Source organism: Pituophis catenifer, unplaced genomic scaffold, assembly GCF_029215685.1.
Source record: "Pituophis catenifer annectens isolate HBS135680 unplaced genomic scaffold, rPitCat1.0.hap2 SCAF_2, whole genome shotgun sequence".
NCBI classification, from domain to species: Eukaryota; Metazoa; Chordata; class Lepidosauria; order Squamata; family Colubridae; genus Pituophis; species Pituophis catenifer.
In genome coordinates, this window is record NW_027256882.1 from 189,193,830 (window position 1) to 189,218,538 (window position 24,709).

Consider the following 24,709-nt stretch of genomic DNA (forward strand, 5'->3'; position numbering starts at 1 on the left):
TCAACATACTGTACTTTTTGGAGTATAAGACACACTCCCCCTCCCCCCAAAAGAAGGTGGAAATGTTGGTGCATCTTATACACTGAATACAGCCATTTTTGGCCTCCAGAAACCCCGCCGCGCACTTCCCGTTTTCGCCAAAAACAGGTCTGTTTTTTGCAAAAATGGGATATGCAGAGGGTTTGGGAGGCCTGCAGAGTGCTCCTGGGGGCTGGGGAGGGCAACAACACGATGCATGGGGGGGTTGGGAGGCCAAAAATGGGCCCATTTTTAACAAAAAATGGGGCATGCAGGGGGTTTGGGAGGTCTGCAGAGTGCTCCTGGAGGCTGGGAAGGGCAAAAATGCAGTGCTTAGGAGGGTTTCGGGAGGCCAAAAATGGGCCCATTTTTTGCAAAAATAGGAGCATTTTTGCCCTCCCCAGCCCCCAGGAGCACTTTGCAAACCTCCCAAACCCTCTGTGCGCCCTGTTTTTGTGAAAAACGGGCCCATTTTCATGAAAAATGACCCGTTTTTGGCCTCCCAAACCCCCATGTGTTATATTTTTGCCCTCCACAGCCCCCAGGAGCACTCTGTAGGCCTCCCAAACCCTCTGCACATCCCGTTTTTGCAAAAAACAGGATGCACAGAGGGTTTGGGAGGGCTGCAGAGTGCTCCTGGGAGCTGGTGAGGACAAAAACGGTTTTTTTTTTTCTTGTTTACCTCTTCAAAGTCTTGGTGCATCTTATACTCCGGTGCGTCTTATAGTCCAAAAAATACGGTAATAACATAAAAATTCAAAAAAAAATATTTCATGTCTTTTTCCATTAAACCCAAGAGAAAATTTTCTGGTTTTATCTTTATATTCACTTTGAGAATCTTCTGTATTAGAATATAAATATACTCCAATATATCTTTAGTTTATCACATGTCCAACATAAATGATAAAAAGTCTTTTACATTTTCATTGCCAACATTCATTTGAAATACCTTTATACATTCTTGATAACTTATCTGGTGTTAAATACCAACGATATATATAAATTATCTTATAAATTTTTTTAAAAAATTTTAATGTAAATTTTAAATCTTTCATCCATATATTTTCCCATTGTTCAAGCTTTACATTATATCCAAAGTTCCTTGCCCACTGAATCATACAATGCTTTACGTATTCACTTTCCAAATTCAAATTCAATAACATTTTGTAGACCTTTGCAATAATACGTTCATCACTACCACACAGTAGGATATCAAATTCAGTTTTAATAGAGTCAGACCTATAGCTCTTTTTGTGAAATTTAAATCTTTCTTTCAGTTGTAAATATGTAAACTAGTGGCAAACATGTCCTTCTGATTCTAGGTCTTCCTTAGGCTTGAGGATAGGATCAGCAAAATTAAAAGATACGATTTTACCATAAGTCCATCAGTCCAGCTTTGCCACAATTTCTTTCTAAAAAAATAAAAGTAACTTAGGTATAAATTGGGGGTTTTCTGGAAATCCATTCATGCTCTTGCACCATTCGAAAGGTATTTATCTCAAAGTGCATAGCTAAATGTCTATGGAAATGCTCAGTCATCCAGGTCATGGATGAGAATCTTCATAGACACTTAGCTATGCAGTTTGGGATGAACACTCTTTGAATGGTGCGGGAGTATGAACGGATTTCCAGAAAACATTGCAGACAACAGGAACCATTTGCGCTTCAATTTGGGATGCAGACAACACAAACTCATCCCCAACAGCCTGCGTCTGTGTTCAACAGTGAAGGGATACAGGACAGAAAACATCCTGTAAAAAGCATAGTTCCACAACACAATCCTTTCAACATTTCCAAGAAGGCTCCACACCCACTAAGGTGACCCTTAGGACACAGACAGATCTCCAAGTGGACTCAATGACTCTCTAAAAGGCAACAATGTACCCAAAACTTTATTTTCAGATTATCCATTACTATAAAAATGGGTTTAACTAAAATCTGACTGTTTTGGATGTAGATTTAAAATTGACAGGATACAAGAATAATATAACCAAAGTCACACAAATAATACATTAGAAGAGTAACTTGCATGTTGTATTTCATCTTGGAAGAGCAAATTTTCTATTTTGGACTTACAAAAGATTCTAGTCAACTAAAGTTCCTGTAAAAAGATAAAGACAGAATGAAAAGAAATCAGCTTCTGGGACGCTATTTAAAAGGAATAAATATCATGACTTCTAAAAGTAAAAAGATTTATAAAGTTGACTTCTCTGACCAAGGTTAACATGTATATGATTTGATTTTTCTAGCAGCTTTTGATGGTTTTTCTTGTTCATGGTTAAGTATGACGCCTTAAAACTTTGTTTGTACATAACATATGGGAATAATAAATTCATGATAAATTTATTTCTACATTTTTAGAGAAATCGGTAAGCTATGGCCTGGCTCAGAGCCAGGTTATCTTCGAGACCGCCTTCTACCACATAGCTCCCAGCGACCGGTAAGATCCCACAGAGTTTATTTATTTATTTATTTATTTATTAGATTTCTATACCGCCCTACTCCCGAAGGACTCAGGGCGGTGCACAGCCAGACAATAAAAACACATACAATACAAAATTTAAAAAATAGAATAAAATCAAATTAAATAATTTTGGCCCCGACAAATTTAAAACCCCAAACTTTTAAAACCAATTTAAAATTGAATATATAAATACTAAAAGATATTTAAAATTTTAAAAATCTTTTATAAAAGAGGGGGAAAATTAGGCCAGGCCGGCCTGGTGAAATAGTAAGGTCTTTAAGGCGCGGCGGAAGGTGCGCAGATCCGGGATCCTCCGTATCTCTGGGGGGAGCTCGTTCCAGATAGTAGGTGCCCCCACAGAGAAGGTCTCCTCCGGGTCCTGTCAGCTAAACAATGCCGGCTGGCGGACCCGTGGGGGAGGTCCTTCTCTGTGGCTGCCCCAGCTCTCTGCAATCAGTTACCTCCTGAGGTCCGGACCACCCCCACCCTATTGGCCTTCTGAAAAGCGGTGAAGACCTGGCTTTTTCGGCAAGCCTGGGGCCGTTGATCTCGCTGTTGCGATCTTGTGAGATCTGGCCATGAATGATGTGAATGGGTTTTAATGTTTTAATTTTTAAATGTTTTTATAATGTTTTTTTAAATGCATTGTAAGCTGCCCTGAGTCTTCGGAGAAAGGCGGCATATAAATTGAACTAATAAATAAATAAATAAATAAAATGAAGCTTAGAGTTATCACGTTGCCACAAATGGTCTAAATCAGGGGTGAGTTCTACTTACCTTTACTACTGGTTTGCAATGGGATCGATTTCACCCCATTCAAAGTTGCTTCTGGTCAGGATTTCGCCCCCATACCAGAACTGCCTCACAAGGAGCCTCTGATTCCCTCCTTTAGAGGAGTGGGTTGAATAATTGCAATGTACTTGGCCAGTCACACGTAAAGCATTGGACGAGGCACATCAAGCCCATAAGAAGCATATCAAAATTGTACTTTGCTTGCTGAAGGGAGAAGTCATATCCCTTTTTTCTCTCTGCAGTTTTTTCTTTTTTGTATTTTTCTTACTTTGTATCATGTTTCCCCCAAAATAAGACCCTGTTTTATATTTTTTTAAACCCTGAAATAAGCACAGCCTTATTTTCGGGGAGGTCTTATTATTTGGGGGCACATGGAGCAAGACGGGCTTCTCTTGCAATCTTATCTCCAGCGCTGTCTCCCTAATCCTAACCAGAGGAAATGGTGGGGACCGGCTGCGCATGCTTTTAAATATTTTTGGGGAGAGCTTATTTTCGGGGGGGGGGGCTTATTTTAGCACATGTGCTCAAAAGCCTAATTGGGCTTATTATCAGGGGATGTCTTATTTTCAGGGAAACAGGGTATTAATTTTTTATCTTTGTATTTTAAAACTTCAATAAAAGTTATTATTAAATGTTATTAAAAAGTATTCTGTAGGATTATAAAGAATCACAACATACATTTTCTGATACTTTTTCACAGGCTGATTCAAGCTGCTGTTGCTGACATCAAAGTGACAGTCTTGAGGGCCTTCTTTCAACTCTGTTATATATCCTCCTGCCTTATAAGAGCAAAATTCTGCTCTGATAGCAAGAAAAGTCAGCAGAAAACAAGGTTGGCAGCTCTCCAAGATGTAGCACAAGCCCAACACTCACTCTCCTTATCTGTCATGTGTGCTGTAAAAAGATATTTGGGCTTCATCCATTCATCATTCATTTAATTTGTATCTACCCAGTCAATTCTTGGCAGAGTATAAACATTCAATGATAAATCCTCCCTGCCCATGGCCTCTACCTGGCTCTGCAGCTATATTTCTGGCCTGCTCTCTTGAGGTAGTACTGTTCCCCTGACAATACCTAAACTGTCAGAGGACCCTGATAAACAGATACTGGTGGTATTGCAGGCCGTCAAGTGATGTAAAAAAAAAAAAAGGAACCAGAATCAGGCCCAGCTCCTATCAAGAGCAACTCATACTGTCTCAATACTGTCTCTGACCATTGTCTCAATAAACAACGCTTTTAGATCTTGGGAGGCCTCCATTGTTATGTGGGGGCTGGGGGGGGCTAGAGATAACTGCCCCTGTTTCCCCCCAATGCTTCTCTACCAAGACTATGCCCATCTTGGATTGTCGGCTAGCTCACTGACTCACCTGACGCCAAGTTTATTCTCATCTGAACTTTCCCTAACTGTGGGGAGGACTATTTAAATCTGAATGGGGGCTGGTACATGGCTCCATCCCATCAGCTGAGAGGGCTGGGCTCAGTTAAGCCACCGTGAGAGGGTGGCTCTGATGTCGGGGCCCCTGGGGGCTGAACTGGGATGATATTGAATTTCTTGCATCTGCCAGCAGAGGGGACCTGATCATCGGACCAACCGCCGTGAGAGGGCGGTTTTTTGGACCTGAGCCCCGGATGCTGTGCTGTCTGCATTGGTTCATCGCTGCCATCTCACCACAAGAGGGGGTCAAATGGTTGATCGGACCTCCGTGAGAGGGTGGTTGGGTCTTCCCCCTTCCCTCCCTTGGACTGTGGTCGACCTGGAACTTGACTTCGTCCTCTGTTGTGAGGGGACAGTGGACCGGTCCTGTTGAAAATGTTCTTGAGACTCCCATTCCATGTCTCTCCCCTGGACCTTCTATATGGACCCCTAGGATATGGTTGCTCCCATCCTCTGTGGTCAAGATGTATTCCGTAGCGGAGCTTCTTGGTCTGCGAGACTCCCCCCTCTCGCAGGCTTGGCCCTCCACTCTATCGAGGGCCTACCTCGATGACGGGCTTTGGAACCCCGAGAGGTGGCATGCCGCAAAGAGGGGGTTGTGGGGTTTTTTAAAATTGTCTTTTTGTAATCTTTTAAGGGGCTTAGGGCGGGGGGTGGGGAGGGAGGGGCATAGGTCAGGCCCGTTACAGGGGCATGGAATGGAAGGCGGGGAGCGGGGTGTGGAGGAGCTCAGTGTGGATAGGGTGGAGGGCAGTTCTATCAGGACCGTGGTTGGGAGGGGCAGATATGGCGGGAGTAGGGGGCCACATCAGGTGGTGGGGGCACACACCTGCTATCTTCAAGTGGTGGCATGCCTCGGCCCCCATGACTCTTCTCGTCTCCCCGGCTGTCCAGAGTCTCAGAGCCCAGGCCTTAGACTGATGTTGTGCAACGCCAGGTCCGTGGTTAATAAGGCCCCCCTCATTTGTGAGCTAATACAGGAGGGGGGTGCGGACCTGGCAGGTATTACAGAGACCTGGTTGGGCCAAGAGGGGGGGGTCCCCCTCGTAGAGATGTGCCCACCAGGTTTCCACGCATTCCATCAGCCAAGGGCCCAGGGCAGGGGTGGGGGGGGTGGCGGTCGTTATAAAGGAAGGTCTTGATCCGAGGGAGGCCACTGTACCTCAGATAGCCGGATGTGAGTCTCTCCTGGTGAAGTGGGGCCATGGGATGCAGGTGGGCCTGCTGATCGCGTACCTGGCTCCCTGCCACGTGACAGCGGCCCTGCCCGAGCTTCTCAACGTTATTGCCGGGGTGGCGGTTGATACCCCCAGACTTTTGGTCATGGGGGATTTCAACCTGCCATCTACCGGTGGGGCGTCTGGGATGGCTCAGGAGTTTATGGCTTCCATGACAGCCACGGACCTGACACAATTAATTCATGGCCCCACTCACGTGGGAGGACACACTCTGGACTTGGTTTTTATCTCTGGTCAGTGGCGGAGTGGACTGGATATAGGGGATATAGTTATTGAACCCCTGTCATGGTCGGACCATTCTCTCCTGAGACTGGACCTTTTGACCGCTGCACCCCACTGCAGGGAGGCGGAACCGACCAGGTGGTTCCGCCCCAGGCGCCTGATGGATCCTGATAGGTTCCAGAGGGAGCTTGGGCCAGTTCCTGAAACTCTGGCTCACGACTCGGCTGAAGATCTGGTGGCTGCCTGGGATAGGACAGCCGCCGGTGCTCTGGACCGAGTCGTGCCTTTGCGGCCTCTGACCCGACGCCGAACCTGCCCGGCCCCTTGGTTTTCCGAGGAGCTGAGGGAGATGAAGCGCCGGAAAAGACGCCTAGAGAGTGGTTGGAGGGCTAGTCGCTCCGAATCCGACCGAACACTAGTTAGGTCTCATATTAAGACCTATCTAGTGGCGATAAAAGCGGCAAAGCGTAACCACTTTTCCGCTCTTATTGCATCGGCAGATAACCGCCCAGCCGCCTTGTTTAGGGTGACCCGCTCCCTCCTATATCAGGGAGCGCGGGAAGACCCCTTGCAAGGGCAGGCTGAGGATTTTGCACAGTATCTGCACGATAAAATCGCTCAGATTCGAGAAGGCTTGGACTCTGACTGGGTAGATCCCGGCGGGGTGACTGAGGCTGGTCTTGAGAATGTTACCTGGGATGAGTTCGACCCTGTGACTCCTGAGGACGTGGACAGGATCCTGGGGAGGTTAAACGCAACCACATGTTTATTGGACCCGTGCCCCTCCTGGCTGGTACTGGCCACCCGGGAGGTAACACGAGGCTGGCTCCAGAGGATCATAAATGCTTCTCTGAGAGAGGGTTTCTTGCCTCCCGCCTTGAAAGAGGCGGTGGTGAGGCCCCTCCTCAAGAAGCCTTCTCTGGACCCGGCCGTTTTGGCAAACTATCGTCCGGTCTCCAACCTTCGCTTTGTTGCGAAGATTGTGGAGAGTGTGGTTGCGCGACAGCTCCCACAGTTCCTGGATGAAACCGTCTATCTAGATCCGTGCCAGTCCGGCTTCAGGCCTGGGTACAGCACGGAGACGGCATTGGTCGCATTGGTGGATGATCTCTGGAGGGCTCGGGACAGGGGTTGTTCCTCTGTTCTGGTCCTGTTAGACCTCTCAGCGGCTTTTGATACCATCGACCATGGTATCATGCTGCGCCGGCTGGAGGGACTGGGGGTGGGAGGCACCGTGTTGCGGTGGTTCTCCTCCTATCTCTCTGACCGGTCGCAGTCTGTGTTGGCAGGGGGGCAGAGGTCGACCTCGAGGCGCCTTGCTTGCGGGGTGCCGCAAGGGTCGGTCCTCTCGCCACTCCTGTTCAACATTTATGTGAAGCCGCTGGGTGAGATCATCCGTGGTTTTGGGGTGCGATGCCATCTGTACGCTGATGACACTCAGCTGTACATTTCCACCCCAGACCACCCCAATGATGCCCTCGAAGTGATGTCCCAGTGTCTGGAGGCCGTGCGGGTCTGGATGGGGAGGAACAGGCTTCGGCTCAACCCTTCCAAGACCGAGTGGCTGTGGATGCCGGCGTCCCGGTATAGCCAGCTGGTGCCATCGCTGGCTATTGGGGGCGAGTCATTGACCCCCACAGAGGGGGCTCGCAACTTGGGCGTCCTCCTGGACACACGGCTGTCTTTAGAAGAGCATATGACGGCCGTGGCCAGGGGGGCTTTTTATCAGGTTCGCCTGATACGCCAGTTGCGCCCCTTTCTGGATCGGGACTCCTTGTGCACAGTCACTCATGCCTTGGTTATGTCACGCCTGGACTACTGTAACGCTCTCTACAAGGGGCTCCCCCTGAGGAGCACCCGGAGGCTCCAGCTGGTGCAGAATGTGGCCGCGCGGGTGATTATGGGAGCGACGTGGCGCTCCTACGTAACACCTCTCCTGCGCGAGCTGCATTGGCTCCCGGTGGTCTTCCGGGTGCGCTTTAAGGTGTTGGTTCTCATCTTTAAAGCGCTCCATGGCTTAGGGCCAGGGTATTTGCGAGACCACCTGCTGCCACCGATAACCTCCCACCGGCCAATACGCTCTCACAGACAGGGCCTCCTAGGGGTGCCGTCGGTCAGGCAATGTCGGCTGGCGGCCCCCAGGGGGTGAGCCTTCTCTGTGGGGGCACCCGCCCTGTGGAATGAGCTGCCTCCTGGAATACGATTGATCCCGGACCTCCGGACCTTCCGTAAAGCCCTGAAGACGTTTTTATTTCATCAAGCCGGCCTAGCCTAAATGGTTTTTTAATTGGGATTTTAAATTTTATGGATTTGGGGTTTTAAATTTGGGTAGCCAATGATTTAATTCTTTTAATTATCTTAACTTTTGCATTTGTATGTTTTTTAATTTTGGCTGTTCACCGCCCTGAGTCCCTTCTGGGAGAAGGGCAGTATACAAATTAAATTAATAAATAAATAAATAAATAAACCCCCACCCCCCAAAGAAAAGGTTAGAGATAGGTAATGGCTGACAATTAGATCTCCTCAGGTGTGAGCATAGCCTCCTCCAAAGATTATGTGAACAACATTTTTGTTACTGATCACTAGAGGGTAATTCAGAGGGTAATTTTGTTCTGTAAAATATTATCAGATAGCTGCAAAAATGCAGGATCTGGCAATGTCCAGTGAGACCATGATGTCAACATTACTTTATAGCCATATAATTGCACAATATCTCATAAAGAACAAGTTATGTCTAGTAAGTCAGAAGATTTGAGCAATCTTAGTGAGCAAAGCTAGGTAGTCATTTGTTACATCAGCTGCCATTACTTAGGCAGAGAATGAGAAGCAAGGATGGCAAAGCATTTGCTATTCAAACTACAAGTAGGTTTTAGCTACTTAACAGCAATCTCACACTTATGTGAAAGTTTTGTTAAATATCAACTTTAAAAAGGTAGTGTGGTTTAGTAATTAAGAATTTTGGACTCCGCCCAAGGAGACCCAGGTTCAAATCGACTCAGCCATGAAGCTTAATGGTTGACCTTTGTCATCCACACTATCTTTCAGCCTAACAACTACACACAGTTCTTTTAATAAAAAATGGAATAATTATGTATGTTTTATTTAAAAAAACTTAGTTCATCTCCATGTGAGCTGTAACAATTAGCAAGGCAAAGGAATGTGTGTTAGAAGGAACGATTGACACCCATGCCTTTCCTGTGCATTGCACTAAAGTTCAAATGATGTGTTATCTATATAGCAACCAAAGGAGGGGGGTTCAAAAAAGTAGAAACAGTGGCTAGGACAATTTGATTCATGCCATGCCCATTTAGATACAAGTGAAAAGATTAGGGTTTCATATAATTTTAATTTTAATTTTAAAGATCCTTATTTTTCTTTTGGATGGTTAGGGAATTGTGAAATATGCACCTTGAAATGGCATACCTTGAAGTCCCATCTTTTTTTCCTGACTTTAACATTTGTTCCACATCAATATTTATCCATTCAATTTAGTTTTAATGCAGTAAGATTGTTTAAACTTTAAAATCAATCACTCTCAGCTATTTTAGAACTTTGATATCGAAATGTAATAAAATGAAGTTATAATGTTTCTCTAGTTGATTTTAAACTTTCAGTACATTCAGTGGAATTAAAAGTTTTAATTCCTTTCTATACAGAAATTTTCTCACCTCTCAACCTTGTTATTCTTGCAAATTTGTACAGCTATACAAGGCATAAGATATTAATGGGCCAAATTAGGAGGCAAGGAGAGGGGAGGAGTATACTGTAAGTTAGCTTTGGAAAGACAACTTTGGCCCTTGTTCCACATAAACATTCAATAATGTACCTTATGATAAGAAAATTGCTATCTACTCAGAATCGTATTCATTTTATTTCCCCATTCATTGCTTTTATGGGTGTCTAATCTGATTAATCGTGCCAAAGTAGTGGCAAAGTACAAGTTGTCCTTAGCAAAGTAACACTGAGTAGACCAAATATGGATTCTTCTTTTGCCTCCAGAAAAGTCACTACCCTCACCTGGGGCCAGCAGAAGGCAATAAATACTTTCCCTGAGCAGATGAATAGGACTTTGGAGAATGAGATTAAGAAGGATGCTTTCTTTTTTCTTTTTTGTGATCATGGACAGAATGAATTAATGAACATTTTATTACAATCCAAGACCCTCAGTTGAAACTAGAACAGATCAAATTAAAACAACCAAATATAATTTTAAAATACAAAAAAATCTCATTAGTTAAGTCAGTCGCCTGTTTATTTTATGGCTTGGGCTCACAATTTAGCTATTGGCTAAATGATTTCAGGATGCTTAACTTTTAGGAAAAATTGTAGCTGCTTTGATCTAAAAGGCCAGGCAGTTTATTTTTTAATTTGGAGTTATGAATTAGTTGGGATGGAATTCTTTATAAAATTTACAACTCAGGAAGTCATCTTTTAAGAACTCAATTTCATCAGAGACATAGGGGTGTGAGAAGTTTTATATCCAAATATATTTTATTCTTTATACTTTTTCCATCTTCCCTTAAAATATTAACAGAATCCACAATGGTCTGAGAATCAATGTCTCCACTAGATAACTGACAGTGAAGGTGAAATTAAATTAATCAACTAAAAATAACAAACAGAGGAAAATCCTTTCATCAAATTTCCTCAAACCTCCAAATAAGTTACTCAGACCTGATTCACATATCGAATGGGCCTGATTTAAGCACCCCACAGGCCAGATCCGGCTCGTGGGCCTTGAGTTTGACACCCCTGGATTAGATAGATAGGAGAGAGGGAGGGAGGGAGGGAGGGAGGGAGGGAGGGAGGGAGGAGAGAGAGAGAGAGAGAGAGAGAGAGAGAGAGAGAGAGAGAGAGACTGAATACTTTTCTCATTGCATCCTTTCATTTGTAAAGTTGCATTTAGAAATAAAATAAAAAATAAAGCTATTTTTTCCTCCATGGATTTGCTCTAATATTAATTGGTGATTTTGATTCATTCTGGAGTAAAAATGGAGTTTGTGTTGAAAATATCTACCTGCTGCCCTTGATAAAGGATATGCTACCCCATTTAACCAAAGAGAGGATTTTCACCAAGCTGAACTTACAAGAGGCATATTATAGGGTTAGGATCAATTGGGTTAGAAGGCAATGAGTGGAAAACGGCTTTTAATTACTCTGTGGGCTCCTAACCCAGGGGCACTACTGAGAAAGGAGGAATAGCCCTTTTGAATTGTGGACTGAACATAAAAATTTAGAAGCCCTGAACACACACGCACCCCAGACATTGTCTTTCAAATAAATTTGTTGAGCTCAATACTTTAACCAATTCAATTTCACGCTGTGATATTTCCCAGGGGATGAAGAATTTCCTAGCAGATGCCTTATCCAGACTGCCACAATATAATAGCTCAAAGCTGGAGATAATTACACCAGTTATCCTATCCAGGCAATTGGCAGCTCCAGTCACCACCACAGCACAAACTAAAATGAAAACCCAAGTAACTGAGGATTTGAGGGGCACCGTGAAAGCGGCATTGGAGAAGGAGAAGTGGTTCCAAACCCATAAGGGTGAATATATGATGCGGGATGGTTTAGCTTGGATGGGAGCCAAATTGTACATCTTGGAAAGCCAATGACTGATGGTTTTACAAAAAAACCATGATTCAAAAGTAGCATGACATGTTGGCTTTGTCAAGATCTTGCATTTAATTAAGCACCAGTTTTGGTGGCTGTTGCTAAAGAAAGGCATAGAGAGCTATGTGGCTAGCTGCACTATCTGTGCCTCTGATAAAAAGTGACAAGGGAAAACACCAGGACTCCTCCATCCTGTAGCAGAGCCTAAAGCCAAATGGAAAGAGATTTCGATGGACTTTATTGCAGAACTGTCCAAAAGCTCAGGAAACATGGTGATTTAGGTGATAACTGACTTATTTTCCAAATAAGTGCACTTTGTGTCCTGTCAAAAAATCCCCTCAACTCACTCTTTAGCCAAGTTGTTTGTGCAGCCCTTTTACAGGCTGCATGAAGCCCCGGAGAGAATAATCTCAGTTCAGAGAGTTCAATTAACTTTGTGGTATTGGCAAGAGTTTTTAAAACTTTTAGGGACCACTCAGGAGCTTAGCTCCTCACATCATTCAGAAATGAATGGAGGCTATGAATGTATGACTGGGGTCTTGGAGCAGTATCTCAGTTGTTACATTAATTATCAAGACAATTCTTCCTTTTGCTGAGATTGCTTACAACAACTCAGTGCACAGTAGTGCTGGCCTCACCCCTTTTAAAGTGGCCACTAGGCATGACTTTGTATCTATTCCTGAATTGCTCCAGGTTACCCCATTGACCACCTCCTTAAAGGAATGGGTCACCCAACTACAAAATACTTGGCCAGTAGTAAGGAAACTTTGGAGGAGGCAGGGGAAATGTATAAAAACAAGCTGACAAAAGGCGCATGAAGCCAAAAGATTTTAGAGTTGGAGATAAGATCTATCTGTCTACCAAGTACTTACAATCTAAATAACTTTCCAAAAAATTGGGCCCCAAGTATGTTGGTCTTTTTCCCATAAAAAGAGTTATTAACACAGTGACTATTGAACTTGAATTACCAAAGACCCTTAGACACATGCATCCAGTATTTCATTGTAGCCTCCTAAAAACAGAAATCACATGTCCCCTATCCCCAGAATCACAAACATCTCCTGATCCCATCATGATTGAGAGGGATCAGCATTTTGAAGTTAAGGACATATTAGACTCTCACACACATCAAGGGAAAACCCAGTATTTAGTGGTGTGGAAAGACATCCCTCCCTCAGAAACTGAATGATTCCAAACATGTTAAAGTGTGCAGACTGCTTAAAAAGTTCCACCAACAATATAAAGATAAACCTTGATGACCATGCAACTAATGGTACCTTATATGTGTGTCTCTTGTCTTCTCTACAGGATTAATGTCTCTGTTGAGGGGAGCAGAATGTCAGGTCTGCCATCTTCAACTTGCTGCCTCACTAGCATCCTGCCATCAAAGGCTAAGAGGAAGGAGGAACATGGAAAGGACAAATGGGCAATAAACTTGAATGTGTATGTGATGGGAAATGGGGAGGGAAGGATGAAGCTCGATGAAGACAGGGAAGCTTGGAACCAGTTTGTGCCAGCACTCCAGGCCATGCATCCTGAGAAAGAATGTGGTTTACCCCAAACATCTCAACATTCTCAAAATACTTAGGTGAATCCTTATTGACTGAACACAAACTGGCCATCGGGGAGTGGGGGGCTGGGGGGTTGGGATGAGGGGAAACATTTTGTATCTTTTCACATGGAAAAGTTAGTTCTAGCTTGACATTATCACTTCAAAAAAATTGAGTCAAGGGTCTTTCTTTCCTAAGGGATCTATCTGGGTAGGTCTGACAATAAAGGAATTAAATCTGGGCAGATTGCCTAAATCTCCTAAACTGTCACTGTTAGATGTAAATAGTTGGCTACTGTACTAGCATAAGTGTTAGCTTACTGATATATTTAATGGTAAATTACAGTTGGGCTTTAGTATTGGGCTCAGGATAAACATTTCTATTGATATTAGAGTTAAATTAGAATTAGGATTAGCACTGAGAAATATGCACAGATGCAACTATTCAGACAGTACTTCAAGGGGGGTTTTCTGCTCCCATCTGCTATTATGTGATAAGACCTACAGAATGTATAGATTCACCAGCTACCTAATTAACCATGACATTGTCTAGCACTCTTGGCATGGCTACGAGGCAATGGCTCCTACATAAGCTGTCTTTTGCTTCTAGGCATGATCTAGATCTATCTCAGTCCTTTAAATTGTTCTCTAGTTTCATTATCATCTCTTGTGACTGCTGCACCAATTCTGATCACTACAAGTCTACAAGTAATTAGATTTAAAGCAAGGATTAGGGTTAAAGATACCATTTGAGATAGTTATTATGTATAGTGTTATTCTTAATGTTAAGTTGGGTGAATGAGGATGCAGCAAGCCAGGCAGTGAGTGACAACAGCTCTTTATTGTTTGGTGAGAACCCAGCAACTAACCTAGGGAAACAGCTCCCTTTATATACCTTGCAGCTGTAGTGGTCAGCCAATCATCTGAGGGTCAGTTAGTTCAAACTTCCTGCCAAGAAAACCTATTTACATAACACTCCTCCCCTCCCAGAAGTCACTTTGGGTTTTATTTACATACAAAGTCTCTCAGGTGACTAAGGCGTGTGCGTATCCTAGTCGACCTGCACAGTTCAGTTGGAGGGGCGGCATCGAGCAGGTCGGAGGGACTCCCTGTCTCTCCCTGCTCCGCCAATGGAACCTCTGAGATCTCTTTGTGGGCAGCGACTTCTCCGGCTGGTGGAAATTCTTCGCTGGGGCGGCTCCGGATGCCAGGATCATCAGATAAGTCCTCCGCTGCACTCGGGCTTGACGTAGTTTGTAGTTCTGGCTGATAGTCAGGGAGCGGTTCGTTGAAGTTTTCCTCGGCGTCTGTGGTGATTCGCCGTCTCAGTTGATCTATGTGCTTGCGCCAAACTCTCCCGTCCCCCATGTCTACTCTGTATGATTTGGGCCCCGTGATTTCTGTGATTGTTCCTGCTTCCCAGAGTGGGCCCTTCCCGTATTCCTAGCGTGGACTGGAGTCCCTATGGTGAACTCCCTGAGTTTCCTCTCCCCCCCCTTGAAAACCTCGGGGGAATAGTTGGGATTTAGCCTATCCAGTACCCCTCGGAGCTTCCTCCCCATTAATAACTCGGCCGGGCTTTGGCCTGTGATTGTACAAGGTGTGGAATGCTGGGCTGTGAGAAAATGGTCTACTCTTCCCTGCCAGTCCCCAGGGCCTAGGCATGAGAGGGCCTCCTTGGCCGTTCTTACAAATCTCTCAGCCTGACCATTACTAGCCAGATGGAATGGGGCCGAGAGGACGTGTCTGACCCCCAAATCTGCTAAATACCCCTCGAACTGTGTGGCCGTGAATTGGGGCCCATTGTCTGACACTAGGATGTCCGGTAACCCATGGGTTGTGAATAACTGCCTCAATTCCCTAATAACCGCATCGGTGGTAATGGCCCTCATGAGCTTAATCCCAAGCCACTTTGAAGGTCTGCCCGTGAAACGGGCCAGCGAAATCTATGTGGATCCTGGACCAGGGCCCCTTGGGTCTTTCCCACTCCCTCACCAGTGCTGTCGGTGGATCTGGCCTAGACTCTTGGCAGGGCTGGCATCTCCCCACCCACTCGGTAATGTCTGCATCCATGTTGGGCCACCAGACGTAGCTCCTGGCTAGTCCCTTCATCCATACAATCCCAGGCTGCCCCTCATGCAACAGCGTTAAGACTTTTTCCCTTAGGCACAAGGGAACAATAACCCGTTCGCCCCATAGCAAACACCCCCCTTGCATGGTTAGTTCATCCCGTTTGCTCGCGTACTGTTTGAATTCCCCACTCCCAGTCTTTTCTGGCCACCCCCTCATCACCCAACTTGTGACCGTCCGGATCATGTGGTCTTTGGTTGAGGCTTTTGCTATTTCTGCTGATGTGATGGGCCCGGAGTCCAAAACGTATATCAGCAGGATGGGGATGCTGGGTGTGGGGTCTTCCAGCTTGTCTGGTAGTGGGCAGCGGCTGAGTGCATCGGCGTTGCCCATGTCAGCCCCTGGTCGATGTACCAGGCTATACGAGTATGCTTCGAGGAAGATGGCCTAGCGTGTCATCCTGGGCGATAGGGCTGCCGGTGTTGGTCGGTCTCCTGCGATGAGACCCAGGAGCGGGCGATGGTCAGTGATTAGGTCAAAGTCCCTCCCAAACAGGTACTCGTGGAACTTTTTTACTCCCAAAATGGCGGCGAGGGCCTCTTTGTCAAACTGACTGTAATTCCTCTCGGCGCTTGACAGAGTTCGGGAGTAGTAGGCGATGGGTGCCTCTAGGCCATTCAGGAGTCTATGGCTCAGGACGGCTCCCACGCCGAAAGGAGATGCATCACAGGCTAACACAAGGGGAAGCGTTGAGTTGTATTGAATCAAGAAACTCTCGGCTGACAGCAATTTTTTAATGTTTGCAAATGCATTGTCCTTGGCCTTCCCCCATTTCCATGTGGACTTCTTGGCTAACAGTCTGTGAAGGGGTTCAGCCACTGTTGCCTTGTCCTTTAAGAAAATTGCGTAAAAATTAAGCAGGCCCAGGAACGCCTGTAGTTCTGCCTTGTCTTTAGGGGTGGGGGCCTCTTGGATTGCCCTGATTTTACTCTCAGTGGGGTGTATGCCAGTGCCGTCTACTCGGTACCCCAGGAACTCTACGGAGGGGACTGCGATCATGCATTTTTGCGTTTGACCCGAAGTCCTGCATTTCTGAATTTTTCTAAAACCATTCTCAGCTTCCCCCCCAGTTGTTGTTCATCTTCCGCTGTGATGAGTACATCATCGAAATAGGGGACCACCCCGGGGATCCCTTGCAGCAGCCGCTCCATGGTACTTTGAAACAGTCCGGGGGCTATGCTAACTACAAACTGTAGGCGGGTGCATTTGAAGGCCCCTCTATGAGTTACGATGGTCTGTGCTTCCGCAGTAGCGCCATCTACCGGCAACTGTTGATATGCCTGCGCAAGATCAAGTTTGGCGAAGATCTTGCCAGGGCCTAGGGAATGCAGCAGATGGAGTACAATTGGGACCGGATAAGCGCTCTGTTGCAGGGCCTTATTAATTGTGCATTTATAATCGGCGCATATGCGCACTGACCTGTCCGATTTCACAGGTGTCACAATTGGGGTCTCCCATTTGGCGTGGTCGATTGGCACAAGCACCCCTTGCTTTATTAATTTGTCCAGCTCGACGTCTATCTTGTATTTCAGGGCGAATGGTACCCTCCTAGGCTTTAAACGGATTGGGGCAATGTTGGGGTCGAGGTTGAACGAGATAGGGGTCCCCACATACTTGCCAAGCCTTTCGTCGAACATGTCCTGGAACTCCTGCATCAGGTCGTCTCTCAGGGTGCTCTGAATGTTCCTCACTCCGGTGAATCCCATGCCCAGGGCTCAAAACCAATTTTCGCGCCCTTCCGGCTTCCACCATCTTTATTGGGCCTCCGGCGTGGTGCCGTCTCGGATTGGCTGGCTTGGCCTTGTGTTCTGTGGCCTTGTGCTTGCTTGGCTCTGGAGACTCTTTTTCTCGCAGAACTGCCAGATCGCATCCCGGAACTTACAGTTGTGTCGGGGGTGGGGGCCTCCGCAGCTGGTGCAGTTGTCTCTGGGTCTTCATCTGTCCGGCCTAGACTGCTCTGTGCGGTAGACTTCTTCCTCGGACTCCCCTTCGCTCTCGGTGCTTACGGCTTCACGGTGCACGGTTGCCAACCTCTACACTGTCCAGCCATGGATGGTCCCTTGCAGTCTCTCGGCGGCCTTTATGGACGACTCTTGTGCTCTTGCTTCATCTAAGGCGATGTGCAGGGTCAGGTTCGATCTCGCAAGTAGTCTCCGTTGTGGCCGGCCGTCCTTCACTCCGCAGATTAGTTGCTCTAGGAGCATCTCATCTCGGTCTCGGTACTCGCACTGGTTCACGGCCTTATGCAGGGCAGCGACGTACTCGCTGATCAATTCGCCATCCTGCTGCAGCCTTTGCCGGAATTCATATCGCTGGATGTATTTGGAAGGCGTTGGGGCATAGTGGTCTCTCAGCAGGGTCTGCAGCGTTGACCATGGAATGGTGTGGACCGAATTCGGCTCCAACAAGGCTTCGGCTGTGTCGAACACCCGTGGTCCGCAGTGGTTCAGGAACAGGGCCTTCTTCCGCACGTCCGGTAGCCCTTGCAGGTCATTGGCCACATGAAGCACCAGGACATGTAGGATCCCCACTTCTCCTCCTTGGGGTTGAAAGGCGCTGGCGGGGATGTAGGCAGACATCGTTTGTGATTCTCCAGTGCTCCGCTCGCTCGCCTGGCTGGATTCTGGCTTCGGGCGTTCCGCTTCTCTCTCGGAACGTGGTTTCAGCTCTTTCCTTGGCTTCTGGACTCAAAATCCCATCCTCGTCACCAATGTTAAGTTGGGTGAATGAGGACGCAGCAAGCCAGGCAGTGAGTGACAACAGCTCTTTATTGTATGGTGAGAACCCAGCAACTGACCTAGGGAAACAGCTCCCTTTATATACCTTGCAGCTGTGGTGGTCAGCCAATCAGCTGAGGGTCAGTTAGTTCAAACTTCCCGCCAAGAAAACCTATTTACATAACACTTAATAAATTACAGTTTCTATTTAGTTTTTAAGTTAGAGTTAATTTATTACATCAGTTTTGGGTTTGTTTCACTATAGGTTACTATATGATTGTACATTATAATTGGCACATAAACAACCAATCAATGAACATTCAGTTAAAATTAGGGTTTTAGTGTTGTGGTTAAGGTTGAGATTCATGTTTGTACTGCTATTAGAATAAAGTCAGAAATAGTGTTAAATTGGGACAAAGTTGGGGTGATTTTAGGGCTTGTAGCTACCATTGTTGTTAATTTTTATGATTACTCTGGTACTAAATAATGATTCACATTTAATGTTGAGTTTAGGTTTAATATTTTATTAATGTTAAACTTAGTTTAAGGGTTACAGTTTTATTTGGGTCGATGTAAGAACTAGATGTAGGGTAACATTATGGTAGCTTTCATAATATTAGTGCTAACTTTATAGTTGGAATTTAAAGTTGTTGAGTTAACATTAAGGAGTAAGTCTATATTGGGGTAGAGCTGAAACTTCCATTTTAATATAGTTCCAATATTTTTAAATCATGCCATATTTTTTATTAAGATATTTTTTATTAAAGACTTCACCGCCAGTATATTTTAACATGCCATTATGACAGAGGCTGTAAATTCAACTGTTCTGTCAAACTCCATTCTGTCCATCCCAAAACATGTAAGAATGTCACTGCTCTAACCTGTATTTGTTACTATTATTGACATAGTGTAATCTAGAAAGAGCTTTAATTTTTAAGAAAGATTTGAGCAGTTTGTCAAATAACTTATGCTACAGACGGTAAAATAACTAATCCAGACTGATCAGATCTTTCTGACCTACACTTCTTTACTTGTTAAGGAAAACTTGCACTCACCTGAAAATACAACATTAAGCCACTAGACCAAAGATATGTCCTTTCTAGCTTTCTGCTAAGTATTAAAAGCTGCCAAGAAATAATGCAATATGGTACTTTTAAAACACCTGAATAAAAGAAAAGTACACCAGAGTGACAGCTTGGCACAAATGTAAATATGCATAGCTTTTCCTGAAATCACTGATACTATGGAATGCTGCACTTCCTGTTCCTTCATTATATACTTTGACCTTTTAACTTAGACTTCTGACTCAGTGTCAAAATGAGCCAATCCATTCAGAGGGAGGGTTGTGAATAATTATCCATGGAACTATTTTCATTTTTTGATGGCAAGAGTTCATTTCACATGAGAAAGCAGAATACTTTACTGTACATTTTGTTTCTTGTCATACTCATCAGATGGGTAAATATTTAACAGTTGGAAGAACATTACTTTTCAAGACAAAACCTGTAACATTAATTTCTTTCCAGAGTACATTAAAATCACAGATACTACACAAGCCTTAGGCTGCGTTTAGCTGCTCTCTCCCTGTTGCTGAAGGAGGAAAATTAATACATTTATTGATTATATTAAGCCAATGTTGACTCTTAGTGATTTTTCTCCAGGATGATTTGTCCATAAGCTGGCTCTTCAGTTCTCCCAAAAATCCACATATCACTATAGTAAATGTCTATGGAGATTCTCAGTCATCCAGATCATGGTTGTCCCAAAGGTGCTTTTTTAAGAGGCAACTGGACTTTCTGATTTTTCTTTGAAGATGTTTTGCTTCTCATCCAAGAAGCTTCTTCAGCTCTGACTGGATGGTGGGGAATGGAAAGATTTATACTCCTTGCAGACAGCTGGTCATTTGTATTCTTTTAGCAAGTCATTAAGGTCACCTGGAGATTTATCCGTATCATCAGGGTCACCTGAGTGGTGCAAATGGATGTGGAGCCTTCTTGGAACTGTTGAAAGGACTGTGTTGTAGATTGAAGATAGATGGCGTTGTATCCCCCCCCCCTCTGTTGAGAGAGGGCTCTTCAATTTTGACATAGATGGCCTCTTTGACCCCTCTTTCAAACCAGTGGTCCTCTTTGTCCAAAATGTGGACTTTGCTGTCTTCAAAAGATTGGCCTGTGTCTTTTAAATGCAGATGGATTGCTGAATCTAGTCCTGATGGGTTTGATGTCAATCTTTCTAGCTAGCCAAGAAGCCTTGCTGAAGGTCACTCATCTTGGTTCCTTGTCATTAAAAGCTTCTTTCCGGCAGCTCTGCTTCATTATTCAATTATTTCTTCAAAGTGTTGATCATTGACTTAGGATCTGGTTACTTACGGGACTGCCTTCTGCCACCAGTAGCCCCTCACTGGCCAGTACACTCACATAGAGAGGGGCTCCTCAGGGTGCCATCGGCCAAACAGAGTCGACTGGCGGCCCCCAGGGGGAGAGCCTTCTCTGTGGGGGCACCTGCCACCTGGAATGAGCTCCCCCCGGAGATACGGACGATCCTGGATTTACGCACCTTCCGCCGTGCCCTCAAGACCTTTTTATTTCAGCAGGCTGGCCTGGCCTAACTTCCCTTTTAAATTGTAAATTTTAAATTTGTTTTAAAATATTAGGGGTGTTTTAATTTGTTTTGGGCCAAATTATCTAATGGGTTTTTATATTGTCTTTTAAATTTTGTAGTTTGTGTGTTTTATCTTTTTGGCTGTTCACCGCCCTGAGTCCTTCGGGAGTAGGGCGGTATATAAATCCAATAAAATAAATTAATAAAATAAAATAAAATAAAATAAAATAAAATAAAATAAAATAAAATAAATAAATAAATAAATTGCATCCCGGCTGGAAGAACTCCAACGGGGGAGTATTTCCTCCCAACAGCAGTGTAAAAAGCTTAAAATAACCCTTCCCCTTTAAGAAAGTCAAGCAAAGAAGAAAAAAACTCAGGAGAAGCTCCTGAGGTGACACTAAGTCTGGACGTACTATCAAGAATATAATAAGGGTTAATGGAGAGGCAGTTTATGTAAGCAGGGCAATAAAGATTAGGCTAGAAACAACACCAGAATGTTGTAATTCCTTACAGGATTAACCCTGTAAAGTGAAAAAAAAAAGGAGATTTCTTCTAAGAATCGATTCCCTGAACTGCTTACCTACTTAACAACAAATTCTAGCGAACCGGTGCAAACTGTAGAATCCCACCCCTGATTGTACTGCATATACCACGTTGCTCAGTTTGTGTCTGGGTGTTTTATCCTTCAGATGGACAAGCTTTTGCCTTAGTGTATTCTTGGGTTTGAAGTGTATACGTATGTTTTGTTGGATGAAGATCTGTCTGAGCTTTTCTGATATTCCTGCAACGTATGGAATGACAACATTTCTTTGTTTATTCTCTTCATTGTATGTTATGGAGGAGCCCCTGTGGGGTCTTTTTTGAGATTTGATGAAGGCCCACTTGTGATAGCCACATGTTCTGAGGGCTTCCTTGATGTATTTTCGTTCTTTTTCTTTCCCATCTTTGCTGGTAGGGCTTTGATTTCTACCTCTTCCAGGTAGAGATTGGCCACAATAGGGAACACAGGTGAACCCATGACACTGCTATGTTTTTGTTTGTAGAAACCTTCATTGTATTTAAAATAGGTAGTAGTTAAGCAGAGGTACAACGTGGCACATATACTGTATGGTCTGGGCTAGGGTTGGTTCTGAAGCTGCCACAGAAAATATCATGAGCACTGACAGTATCATTTTATACTGCACTCGTGAAGCCACACTTGGGATACTGCCCCCAAGTTTGGTCACCATGATACAAAATAGATGTTGAGAGCCTAGAAAGTGTGCTAGAAAAGTGTGCAGAAAAGAGCAATTAAGATGATAAGGGGTCTAGAGGCTAAATCATGTGAAGAACGGTTAAGAAAATTAGGTATGTCTAGCCCAGGGGTCTGCAACCTTAAACACTCAAAGAGCCACTTGGGCCAGTTTTCCACAAAAAAACAAAACACCAGGAGCCACAAAACCTGGGTGGGCATGGCCAACTCAACATCACTCACTCCCACCCAGTCACATGACACCCCCCAGCCACGCCTACCCAGGTTCTGTGGCTCCAGGTACTTTCTTTTAAAAAGCTCTCTCTCCCCCCTCTCTTTCTCCCTCTCCCTTTCTCATCTCTTTCTCCCCCCTCTATCTATCTCCCTCTCTCTCTCTCTCCCTCCCTCTCATCTTTCTCCCTCTCATCTTTCTCCTCTCTTTTTCCTTTTCTCTCTCATCTTTCTCTCTCCCTTTCTCCTCTTTCTCCCTCTCTCTTTCTTTCTCCCTCTCTCTTTCTCCCTCTCTCATCTCTCCCTCTCATCTTTCTCCCTCCCTCCCTCCCTTTCCCTCTTTCTCATCTTTCTCCCCCACCTCTCTTTCTCTTTCTTTCCCAGATAAATGAAGCTCTTTCGTCCCCCTGCTGTGGCTCCCTGTCGGCTGGCAGGCCCTCCCATCCCTCACCCTCCCCTCCTCCTCACTCCTCACCTGCCCTGAGAAGAGAAGGGCGGTGTAGGCGGATGGAGACTCTCTCCATGTTTCAGAGCGGAAGCAAAGCACCCCTGTGCTTGTCTCTTTTTCTGGCCCATGTTGGGAGACGCATGACTTTCTCCACCCTGAGACACCAATTGGGCCGCCCCAGCCAATGCTCCGTATCGTAATGGGCTCCAGGAGGAGGAGGAGGGGACGCTGTCTCACCCATTGTGCAGTGCGCTAAGGAATAAGGAATATGGGGAGATGCATGACTTTCTCCACCCCGAGATACTGGCTGGGGCGCGTCTCCCCATATTCCTCTCTCTACCTCCATGGCTGCTTGCTGCTCTTGCACTTAAACTTAGTGCACTGCACAATGGGGGAGATGGTGTCCCCTCCTCCTCCTCCTCCTGAAGTTCCACGCAGCATTGGCTGCAGCCGGGTGGCCCAGCCAGTGTCTTGGTGCAGAGCAAAGTCACATGTCTCCCCCAGTGGCTAAAGTGTGCACAGCACCAACAAGGGCCGGAAAAAGAGGCAAGTAGAAGGGTGCTTCGCTCTCGCTCTGGAATACGGAGGAAGTCTCCATCCACCGCAGTCACCCTTCTCTTCTCAGGGCAGGCAAGGAGTGAGGGGGAGGGGAGGGTCCACCCAGTGGTGGGATCATCTGACAGGGAGTCGCAGGAGAGGGCCCAAAGAGCCATATAGAGTCTGTAGAGTCGCAGGTTGCCAACCCCCGGTCTAGCCTATTAAAGAGAAGAATTAGGGTGATCAACAGGAAAAGCATTGGTAAGGTTGCAGCCTGTCATTTATACTATTCAACATGTGCACAGAAATAGTTATGAGAAATGCACATTTGGAAGAACCTACCATTGGTGTTAAAACTGATGGTACAGATATCAACAATCTCTGATACACAGATGATACAACATTGCTCACAGAAAGAAAGGAGGATCTGAAGTGGCTAATCCTAGGAATTGAAGATGAAAGTGAAAAATTCGGACTGCACCTTAACATCAAGAAAATAAAGAAAATGATAACTGCAGGGAACACAACAGGTCGGAGTGCAGATTGACAATGAGACCATCAAAATAGTAAAGGAATTCATCTTCCTGAGTTCTAAAATCAATCAAAGTGGGGATCTCAGCTCTGAGGTCAAAAGGCATATAGCACTTGAAATAACAGCAAAGTCTGGCATGAATAACATCTGGAAGTGTAAAGACATTAACCTCACAACCAAATGCTGATTAGTTAAAACAATAATTTTTCCAATTTCTACTAATGACTGTGAAACTTGGACTCTGAAAAAAGCAGATAGAAGAAGAGTGGATGCCTTTAAACTGTGGTGCTGGAGGTGACTATTAGGCATCCCATGATTGCAAAAATAACAAAAAAAGACTGAACCTCACCAAAAATATCACTTGAAGCCAAGATCACCAAATAGAGGCTGTCATACTTTACTCATGACAATGAGAGCCGACTCACTCAAAAAGTCAAATCATGCTGGGAGTGATCAGTGGAAAAAGGAGAAGTGGCCGCCCTAGTACCCACTGACTGGACATTATAAAGGATGACGCCGGGATGATGGTGGCAGATCTGAAGGAGGTGGTGCGAGACAGAGGGGCATGGAGAGTGCTGATCCATAGAATGTCTGAGGATCAGTCACAACTGAATGGCTGGGAAAAGGTCTTCTCCTAATCTTCATGAAAATTGCTGGGATGGGAGAGAAGACTTTAACCTACTAGTTTGGTATCATTATAGTTTCACTGCTAACATCAGTGACAAAACAGCTGTCTTTTGGGTTCTTCCCCATTCCCTTTTCCACTTACCCTTTGGACAATAGAAAGGTAAACCAACCTCAAATTTGCTGCCATCCCCCACCCCCACCTCGTTGCAATCCTTATTATGCCACAATCATATTGCTGCCAAATCTACTCCATGCTATGGAAAAGGCTGAGATCTGACAAATTTTTGAAGAGGGATAAAATGGCTAAAACTAACTCCA

At 45.2% G+C, this 24,709-nt stretch overlaps 1 protein-coding gene across 2 annotated transcripts in view; it reads right to left on the reverse strand.

Annotated features, from left to right (window-relative positions):
• Positions 1-1,875: 1,875 nt before the first annotated feature.
• Positions 1,876-24,709, reverse strand: part of CD58 (CD58 molecule) — a 97,015-nt gene continuing 74,181 nt past the window's right edge. For both annotated transcript variants that reach the window (XR_011599914.1, XR_011599913.1), the window contains one exon: positions 1,876-2,119. The gene's annotated coding sequence lies outside the window, so the exon portion shown is untranslated. The remainder of the gene's footprint in view (positions 2,120-24,709) is intronic.